General features: G+C 46.2%; 1 long non-coding RNA gene across 1 annotated transcript in view; it reads right to left on the minus strand.

Moving 5' to 3' along the window:
- LOC109309508 overlaps positions 1-2975 on the minus strand; it is a 26252-nt gene extending 23277 nt beyond the window's left edge. Inside the window, exons 1-2 of the long non-coding RNA XR_002100933.1 lie at positions 2964-2975; positions 625-628 (exon numbers count right to left, since the gene is read on the minus strand). This is a non-coding gene — a long non-coding RNA (uncharacterized LOC109309508). The remainder of the gene's footprint in view (positions 1-624; positions 629-2963) is intronic.
- Positions 2976-10448: the final 7473 nt, after the last annotated feature.

Below are 10448 nucleotides of genomic sequence, written 5' to 3' on the forward strand. Positions count from 1 at the left end.
TGCCCCTAAGCATGCAGTCCCCTGCTGGCCCCTCATGGATGTGTGCCAGCATAATTTTCTCAAACAGCTTGCCTAGGATCGAGGTAAGACTAACTGGCCTATAGTTTCCCGGGTCCTCCTTCCTCCCTTTCTTGAAGATGGGAACCACGTTGGCCCTCTTCCAGTCCTCTGGCACCACACCAGAGCACCACAAGTGCTCATAATGCTTCTGTTTTAAATTGATTACTGTTTCATGCCATAAGAATTCACATATTTACAAAGACATATTTTCAACCTTTAGATCTTTCTACAAGACATGGCGATAATAAGACAGACAGCTGCAACTGTGACTTCTCCTGTCTTTCATCATCTGTATATTCCGTGTTAACAGTGTAAGTACGGCTATTAAGGACAGGTCAAATAATATTTCCCAGATAGAGAAAGAGCCTTGAACAAAGCACCTAATCTATTTTCCCTTTGAATTTGTGTCCTCTATAACTCTAGATGACTTCATTCCCTCTGTACTTCAGGGAACAGATTCATAGCCCACTCTGGTCTACTTTTAAGTTACAAGGCATGTCTACATGAGATGCTAATTGTGCAGTAGCCTCGTAACACTGTACAGTAGTGCATCACAGCACGGACAGCACTAATACACTACTGCGCAGTATTATTAGGCTACTGCGCAGTAATATCACTAAAAAGGTGTTTGCCAGCACTGATGCACAGTAACTCTGGTTAGTGTACATTTATTAAGTAATTGGTTATACAAGTACTAACTACTGCACATTAATGAATGTGTAGTTTGATTCTACTCCTTTAAGACACTTTAAGGTACTATCTCCTCCCTCTTTATTAAACCAGCAAATACAGCCCATATTTGCAAAATGGAGAGCATCATTACCATAATAAACACGTAGTTCATCCTAGCAGAAGCTATGCAACAACTTTGTGGCACTGCAATTCAGACAATAGACCCCAAAATATACCCTCCATTGTGGCAGGTAGTAGCAATGCCCCTAGCAATCAGTCTATCTATATGCCCCACTCCAGCTTCTCCAAACTTCCATCTGGTTTTACCTGCCATACCTTGATGGGATAAATAGCCCTTCAGGAGGGTCCCAGAACCCCAGCATAGTATTTTTACCTTGATCGAGCCTTACTTTACTGGAACAGCAAACTCCAACCAAGCTTGACACGGGTGTTGTTCTACCGTAGTTTTTCTGTAGAGCCACTTGGTCCAGGAAGCCCCACCTGTCTAGGCCTCAACCCTCTGTTTTTTGGCCCATTTACTTTGGCTGAAGCCTTCAGCCTTGGGTTCCCTTATTCTGGTCCCAAATTATCAGTAGCAGCCACTCCACTAGGCTAAAGCTGGAAGCCACCACCCCCTCCCTGGGCCCCCTGGACAAGCTGTGGCTCCATCCCATGCCCTGCCCCACCCTGGCTGTGCAGGGTCTGGCAGGGTGGGCATGGGGGCCCCGGGTAGCTCTGCCCCCTCTGTTCCAGCTGTGCAGCTGAGGCTGGCCCCGCTCCAGGTCCCCACTCTGGGCCCTGTCCTGGTGCAAGGCCAGTGCAGGGAGGCAGCTGGGGCCAGGGCCAGGGCCAGGGCCGGGGCTGGGCTGTGGGGCAGTGGGTTTGTTGTTGCTGGCTCTGGGCAATGACACCAGGCCCAAGGGAAGGAGTAGTTGCATGGGTGCAGCGGACTGCAGGCCCAGCTCAGCTCCACTCCCTCCCGATCCCCATCTGGTTCCAGCCCCATTCCCTCTTCCTCTCCCTCTCCCTTCCCTGCCCCCTCCAGACATTCCTGCCTGGGGGAGGACAGGGGCAGTGCGTGCATGCACATACGCACTCAGCCCTTCCCCCCCAAATGTTTTTCTCCCTCCACTTAGCTCACTGGCCTCAATGGGATTAGAACTCTATGGACTTTCCCAGCCCTTGCAGTGCTCACTCTCCTTTCTCTGGCCCTGTAGCCACAAATGGGTTAAAACCTCACAGAGGACTTCAAGGCATCTGCACCATGGCCTCCAAGCTTCCTTTCACAGCTGCTCCTAGTCCTCTCATCCTTTCTGTAACATTTTTTGCTCTTGTCTAATTGAGAAAAAATGCAAAAGTAAGGAAACAATACATTTTACAAAGTATCTAACTATACCTGCCTTCAAGTCTCTCTTCTTCTGATCTTTACATTTTCCTGCTTGGTAACCCATCTTTTTTTGTACAGTGAGTTTTATTGGGCACATATACACAAGCAGAGAAGCTGACCTGATGGCCTAAAATTCCAGTGTGTTGGAGCAAATTCAATTGAGTCTGCTGGAGTGTGGCAATTGCTGTGCTCCAGGAGTATCCTGTGTCTTGTGTATCAGTGTCCTGTACTTATAAACGAATGAGCTTTAGTTCAAGTGCCCTGCCACCATGGGCAACTGGTGCCACCTTAGTTGGGGGGGGCACGTGCCCCCCCGCAACTAGTCAGTGACTGAGGTGGGGTCCCCCTGGGGGGGTCCCCCCCACAGCCAATCTCACCAACTGCAGGGGAATCGTGTCAACCGGGAAGTAGCTGTGGTGCTCCTGGAAGCAACCATGGCACTATATCTGGCATTCCCACCTGCCCCCCTGCCTGTTGCCTAAGTAGAGAGTGCAGCCTGTCAGGGTGTACACCAATGCTCTAAGGGGATGCATGTGCACCCCCGTGAACCCCCTATGCATCACCACTGCCTGCCACCATTTGAAAGCATGGGGATACTGATACAGAAAACATGGCAGCACTTAAATTAGAGCAGCTCTTGGAGCCACTCTAATTAAAATGCCACTTTCCACCCCAACCCTGGAGCATGTGTAAAAGCGCCTATTTTGTCTGCCTGTATTTAAGTCAATTTTTCACAGTCTCGTTTTCAGATGCATGGCCTCAATGGCTATTTCTATGCATTTTTTGCCTGCTTGGGACAGGCATCTGCCTGCCTGCTATGTTGGACAGCCCTATACTAAGAAACATGCCATCTTAAAAATGTGTTCCACATTAACTGGCTGGGTATCTCTCCTCAATTATGTCTCATATACTAAAGATCATCTTGTCATCTACTAGCATGTACATTGGAATTTCTCATGATTTGAACCATTTCCTGGAACCGTCACTCTCATCCCCCAACCTTCCTGTTTCCTTTGCAAGGCCTGATGTGCTAAAGTTGTATTACAAACATAGTCTCAAGCATTCTATTATATTATATTAAAAGTCAAATTCATTCCTAAAGTTACCCAATTAAAACTGGTGGATTGCACAGGTGATAAATTGGGCCCTAGGATTCTTTGCTATCTACATTGCAATTGACAGGTTTGACACTATGGCAAATGTCCTTTATCTTATTTTCCTATGATTACAAAGTTTCAGGGTTTATCCAGAGTCACACCAAGTTTAATAATCATTTGTGTTCTTTACCACTGAAAAGCCTAAAAGCATACACTGTGCCTAGCCTTAGCTGGGGTCCAGCACAGCATGGGGGGAGAGCAAAGGCTGCAGGACTGAGTGTTCTGTGCATGGCACAGACCCCACTCGCACCTTCCCTGACTCTGCAGACCCTGGCCTACATTCAATTTTTTAAAAAGACTGCAAAGTTCTCTGGACTGCATACTCTAGGAACACCTGACAGCCCAGCATCCACTCTGCAAGCTCTTTGCTTCTCTAAACTTCTGGACAGGTCATTTCTCTGAGGAAAACCAACCTGGGAGAGTTGTCATGGATGATTTGAATGTGTATACACAGCCATAATTGCACCAGTATAATTTTGCCACTTACTTCCTGTATAGACCAGCAGAATGTCACTTTTAACAAGAATTATAAACCTAGATTTGTGCCTTTCTTTTACCCTAAATCTTGAATATCTGCATCTGCTCAAGGGCTCTGAATGAGAACAGCTTTAATAGCTGCCTCTAAAAGTGAAGGCTGATCTACGTTTGAGGCTGCTGTTGTGTGGATATTTAGATATCTGAGTTCAATATCTTTCCATCAAAGATGTTCAGGTTTATATAGGTTCTGCATGAAGGCCAATGACTGGGAAGGCTAGTTATTGTCTTCCTGTGAAGCACACTGTTATAAAAAAGGAGTTTTCAAAACCTAAATGTACGTTATAAACAAAAATGTATTGCACAAATGGAAATCCTATTTTAGACTATAAGATTTTAAAATTGATCATTACATTTAATTCTGCCAGCATATCAAAACTTATCACAAAAGTACTTATGGGATAATTTCAGCATGTAAAATTTTGACATGAAACAATTAATAGGGATAAGACAAAAATTGCAAGAATTAGATCATGTTTTCACTTTAGTTTTCACAGGTAAGGTCAGCTCCCAGACTACTGCATCTGGTAGCACAGTTTGGAGAGGAGGTGAGTAGCCATGGTGTCGAAAGAACAGGTTAGGGACTATTTAGAAAAGCTGGACATATGCAAATCCATGGAGCCAGACGGGATGCACCAGAGGATGTTGACGGAGTTGGCTGATGTGATTGCAGAGCCACTGGCCCTTATCTTTGAAACTTTGTGGCAATCCAGAGAGGTCCTGGACAATTGGGAAAGGACAAATATAGCATCCATCTTTAAGAAAGGGAAGAAGGAAGATCTGGAGAACTACAGGTCAGTCAACCTCACCTCAGTCCCTGGGAAAATTACGGACGGTGCCCTCAAGGAATCCATTTCTAAGCACTTGGAGAAGAAGAAGGTGATTACGAACAGTCAGCATGGATTCATCAAGGGCAAGTCATAACTGACCAACTTGATTGCCTTCTATGATGAGATGGCTGGCTCTATGAATTCAGGAAGAGCAGTGGACATGATATACCTTGAATTTAGCAAGGCTTTTGATACCATCTTCCACAGCGTTCTTGCAGACAAGCTGAGGAACAGTGTTCTTGCAGACAAGCTGAAGAAGGATGGGTTGGATGAACAGCTGTAAGGTAGATAGAAAACTGGATGGATCATTGGGCTGAGAGGGTAATAAACAATGGCTCAATATCTAGTTGGCATCTGGTATCAAGTGGAGTGCCTCAGGGGTTGGTCCTGGGGCCAGTTTTGTTCAATATCTTCATCAGTGACCTGGAAGATGGGATGGAGTTCACCCGTATCAAGTTTTCAGATGACACCAAGCAGAGGTGGGGAGTAGTACATATGCTGGAGGGTAGGGCTAGGATTCAGAAATCTCATGAGGTTCAATAAGGGGAAGTGCAAAGGCCTGCACTGAGGACAGAGCAATCCCATACACCAGTACAGGCTGGGGCTTGGCTGGCCAAGCAGCAGCTCTGCAGAAAAGGACTCGGGGGCTACAGTGAACAATAAGCTGAATATGAACCAACCATGTGCCCTTGTTTAGAAGATGGTGAATGGAATGCTGGCCTGCACTCTTTTGGTTAGGGCCATAGGCGACACGTAGAGATTGGCCCTTGCCAGCCGGTGGGTGGGGGGCAACGGCTGGTGCCCCTGCTGACAATGTGAAGGCACTGAGAAAAGTGCTAGCAGCACTTCTGGGTTTGGCCACTGGGGGACCTCCCTCCCACACCCTGGTTGATGATCAGCTGCTGGTGTCCCCTCCCCCCAGGATCAGGAAGCACCAGTCAACCATGGTTAGGGCTGCTCTTGATTTACACTTTTGTAGTTGAGATCAAAATCTCGCTACAGTTTTGTTAAAGATTTATATGTACATTTGCAATTGTTAGCTTTCTAATCCAGTTACCAAAGGCCTACATCTGTGGGAACTAAGAACAGTGGTGCCAAGTCTAAGGCCATCTTTTATGGAGTTCTCATTACTTCAAGAGGTACTTTTTCATATAGTTCCTGTTAACTTGATATTGAGGCAGTTTTCTAGTTTAATTTTTAAACAGGGTCTCCATTAGTCACTCCCTAAGAACTCAAGACCAAGGAAGTTCTATCCCTCACTGCTCTGGAAAGATTTGTTTATAAAAGGAAGTAATAAGCAAAATTGTAAATGTTTCAAATTCAGAAAAGTGTACTATAAACATCCTGTGACTGTGAGTACTATATCATAACAAGGTATTTATGAAGTGGCTTTTTTGCTGTGGTTTATAATAAATAATACACACTACAGCAAATGATGTTGTGTACTTGTCCTCATGCTTATAACACCAACACCCTGATTACATTAAGTCTCTGGATTCTAAAACAGCTGCAATCTAGTCTGGGCTTTCTTATATAAAGATTTGAATCTTTTGATGTCAGTAAATTTTAGACTTAGACATGGATAGATCTAAGGGTCAACCACCCTGGGGTGCACCACAGGAGTCAGGGCTTATCTGTTGGGTGGGGAGGAGGGAGAGAAGGGGGTTGTGAATAGGACATGGCCCCCAGGGAGCCTGAGCGCAAGTGAGTCCCATCCCCCAGTCAAGGCCTGTGATTACATCTACACTGCAGCAACAGGAGCTGGAGTGTGGGGAGCCAAAGGCATAACAGGTAATACTACTGCTGCTTTCTGGTATTTGGCATAATATTCCTGTCCCACTCTGCCCAGGACATGCTATTCCTCTGACACCCCACTGCTGGTCTGAATAACACCGAATTAGAGAGAGCCCGGAGGAGTCTTGCAAGCTCTTTCACAGGCACTACTCTTCACCACTTCCCTTTGATGATGGGCCAGGTTCCTCCTCCCTACACAGGAGGGGCTGGGGGGTGGCGAGTGGCTGAAGCACAGAGCTGGCGTCATGCAGCAGCCGCAGTGGAGTTGGCGGTGCATGGTAGCTGCAGCAGGGCCTGTATAACACTGTCCATGGGGCACCCCAAAGTGTGGGGCCAAGGGCGGCTGCCCCGATTTGGCCCCTCCCACCTCCCAGGGACAGCTCTGTTGGTAGGTCCCTACTCATGACATCCTTCAAAGGATTTGGTGACACCCAGGTTGAGAATAACAACTTTAAGCACTTGGTTGAATTCTAGGATAAAAATGATGCCGGATTATCAGATTCTTGCAAGGATTCAAAAGTTACTTGCAGTGTATCTTATGGTACAGTTTATTCTCCAGAATGGCTTTTCTGGAGATTATTTCACCTTAATAATGACACCTTCCTTTTATATTATTCAAGATTACTAATTCGCTTGTGTGTTACAGTAATGGCAGCAATGATCTATCATTGACGTTTGCTAATAGAAAAACAGGGAAAAGCTGTCATTAAGTAAATACACATCAGAGTTCATAACTAGTTCATGTACTTGCAAGAGATTATTTAATTTACATCCTACTAATTTCTGTTATCTGTAAACCCTTATTCACTTGTCACTGATTTAGCTTGATAAATCAATCTGGGGGCTCAAGATTTCTGTGAAAATACTCATTTCCAAATTAATTACATGGCTTTGCTATTAGAAATAGCTTACCATCTGGGAAAGCCCCATTGCCATATCTGTTCAACTCACGATGCTCAACGTGCACACACAGAATGGCTTCATCACATTGTTTAGTCTGTGTGTGCCTACCCTTCAAGCTATCAGCAAAGACAAAACCATTCTCTACCAGCAACTTGAAGAAGAGATTGAGAAAAACTCACAGAAATTAGACCATTAATGACTTCAGTGCAAGAGTTTGATGTAGTTTTAAGAACTGGCCTCGTATTCTAGGCAAACACAGAATATATGCATTACCAACACCTACTTTGCTGGGAAAATCCAAAGATATAATGGAAATACCCAAGAGCAAGGCACTGGCACCAATTAGATCTAACACTGATCAGGCATAACTGTGAAGCAGAAATCAAATCAGGGTGCAATCATACCACCACAGCCTCCTGGATCTGCCCCTACATTAATTCTTATGGGGAAATTGGATTCGCTTAACATCATTTTGCTTTAAGTCACATTTTTCAGGAATGTAACTACAACATTTAGCAAGGAGTAGCTGCACTCCTTTCCCCTTGAAGTCCCACACCTCATTAGAGGAGGTTGTGGGAAACATCCCAGTCTCTACTGCTGGGGGCTCTTTGCCAAGGTCTCTGCTGCCTTCTAAAAGCATAGAACCTGGTGTGAATCTGGTCTAAAGACTGCAGGCCTGGTGGCACTAGGTTTTGTACCTCTATGTTAAACAGATAAAGAACTCTCCCTGGAATTCGTATGGCACTGTGTTCCTCATGGGCTGATGTAATTATTATGTATGGTACTTATGGGGAGATGAACAGGGATCCAAGTTTTCCATTTCCCATGGAGAAACGGAGTAAAATGCAGATTTCCCACTTTACTGGAGGAAATTGCAGATTTCTCATTTTAGCAGAGAAACCTGCGGATTTTGAAGTTTTGCAAAGAGCCTTCTGCACTCTGGCAGAATTACAGCCTGCAAGGGGCTGGTGAGGGGAGCGGAGGAGGGCAGTTAGACAAGAGGCACCATGTGCATGTATATGCACATGGCTGCAAAGCAGTCTGGAGAGCAGCTTCCTCAGGTAAGTTTGGGGCAGTATTACGGCCCCCATAGGGAGGGAGGGAGGGAAAGAAGGAGATGGGCAGGGCAGGGGAAGTGTATAGGGTTTGGGGCCACAATGCAGAGCTGAAGGCCCCTGGCAGGGAGTGGGACAGGGCCACAGGTGGCTTGTCCGGGAGGCAAGAAATGGAGCTGGCTCCCTGCCACTGTGCACACTCCAGATCTGTGTGTGGGACAGATGCGTGCTGCCTGCTGTGGCTCAGGCTCCCACCCTACTGCCCTCCTGAGGGGCTTCCACAGCCCAGCAGGTGTGACCTGGTGTGACAGGGAACAGCAAAGCCATGCAGGAAAGCTGTTTGCAGCTGCGAGCCATGCGCTGCCATGGCAACACATCCCCTGCATGTGCAGGGGCAGTGGGGGGAGGTGGGGGAGAGGGTTGCATGCAGGGGGTGCATTGCCAGGGCAGCGTGGAGCTCACAGCAGCAAGCAGCTTTCCTGCACAGCTCCACTCTGCCCTGCAGCACTGAGCTGGGGCTACTGGGATGCAGAAGCCCCAGGGGAGGGCAGCAGTGTGGGAGTCCAAGCCTGCAGTGGGCAGCCTGTGCCCGCTCCCACCCCACGTATAGATCAGGGGTCCCCCCTACCCCTGAGAGTGTGCACCGTGGCAGGGAGCTGGTAGGCAGATATCCTGAGCCCGCAGTAGGCAGATAGTTATGCCTGGTCAGTATTAGATCTAATTGGTGCCAGTGCCTTGCTCTTGGGTATTTCCATTATATCTTTGGATTTTCCCAGCAAAGTAGGTGTTGGTAATGCATATATTCTGTGTTTGCCTAGAATACGAGGCCAGTTCTTAAAACTACATCAAACTCTTGCACTGAAGTCATTAATGGTCTAATTTCTGTGAGTTTTTCTCAATCTCTTCTTCAGGTTGCTGGTAGAGAATGGTTTTGTCTTTGCTGATAGCTTGAAGGGTAGGCACATACAGACTAAACAATGTGATGAAGCCGTTCTGTGTGTGCATGTTGAGCATCATGAGTTGAACAGATATGGCAATGGGGCCTTCCCAGATAGTAAGCTATTTCTAATAGCAAAGCCATGTAATTAATTTGGAAATGAGTATTTTCACAGAAATCTTGAGCCCTCAGATTGATTTATTAAGCTAAATCAATGACAAGTGAATATGGGTTTGCAGATAACAGAAATTAGTAGGATGTAAATTAAATAATCTCTTGCAAGTACATGAACTAGTTATGAACTCTGATGTGTATTTACTTAGTGACAGCTTTTCCCTGTTCTTCTATCAGCAAACATCAGTGACAGATCATTGCTGCCATTAGTGTAACACACAAGCGAATTAGTAATCTTGAATAATATAAAAGGAAGGTGGCATTATTAAAGTGAAATAATCTCCAGAAAAGCCATTCCGGAGAATAAATAAGATACACTGCAAGTAACTTTTGAATCCTTGCAAGAATCTGATAATCGTGCATCATTTTATCCTAGAATTCTACCAAGTGCTTAAAGTTTTGGTTTCTTTTTTTTCATATACGTTAGGGCTGGAAGGGACCTTGGAAGATCATTGAGTCCAGCCACCCGCCCGAAGGGCAGGGAGCCAGCTGGGGTCATAGGATCCCAGCAAGATAAGCATCCAATTTATGCTTGAAGGCGTTCAATGTAGGTGCTTGAACCTCCTCCGATGGCAGACTGTTCCAGCCCCTGGGGGCTCTGACAGTAAAAAAAGTCTTTCTTATGTCCGGCCTGAAATGGTCTTGCAGTAGTTTATGACTGTTTAACCTCATCATCCCTTGGGGCACTCTGGTGAACAAACGTTCCCCCAGATACTGGTGGTCACCCCTGATAAACTTATAGGTGGCCATCAGATCACCCCAAGCCTCCGCTTTTCCAGGCTAAAGAGCCCCGTGGCTCTCAGCCTGTCATTGTAAGGTCTGTTTTCCTGACCTCTGATCATGCGCGTGGCTCTCCTCTGGACTCTCTCAAGCTTCTCCACATCCTTTTTGAATTGTGGAACCCAAAACTGGACGCAGTACTCCAGCTGCGGCCTCACCAAGGCC

Source organism: Crocodylus porosus, unplaced genomic scaffold (genome assembly GCF_001723895.1).
Source record: "Crocodylus porosus isolate Cpor-Errol unplaced genomic scaffold, CroPor_comp1, whole genome shotgun sequence".
In the NCBI taxonomy this organism is placed as follows: domain Eukaryota; kingdom Metazoa; phylum Chordata; order Crocodylia; family Crocodylidae; genus Crocodylus; species Crocodylus porosus.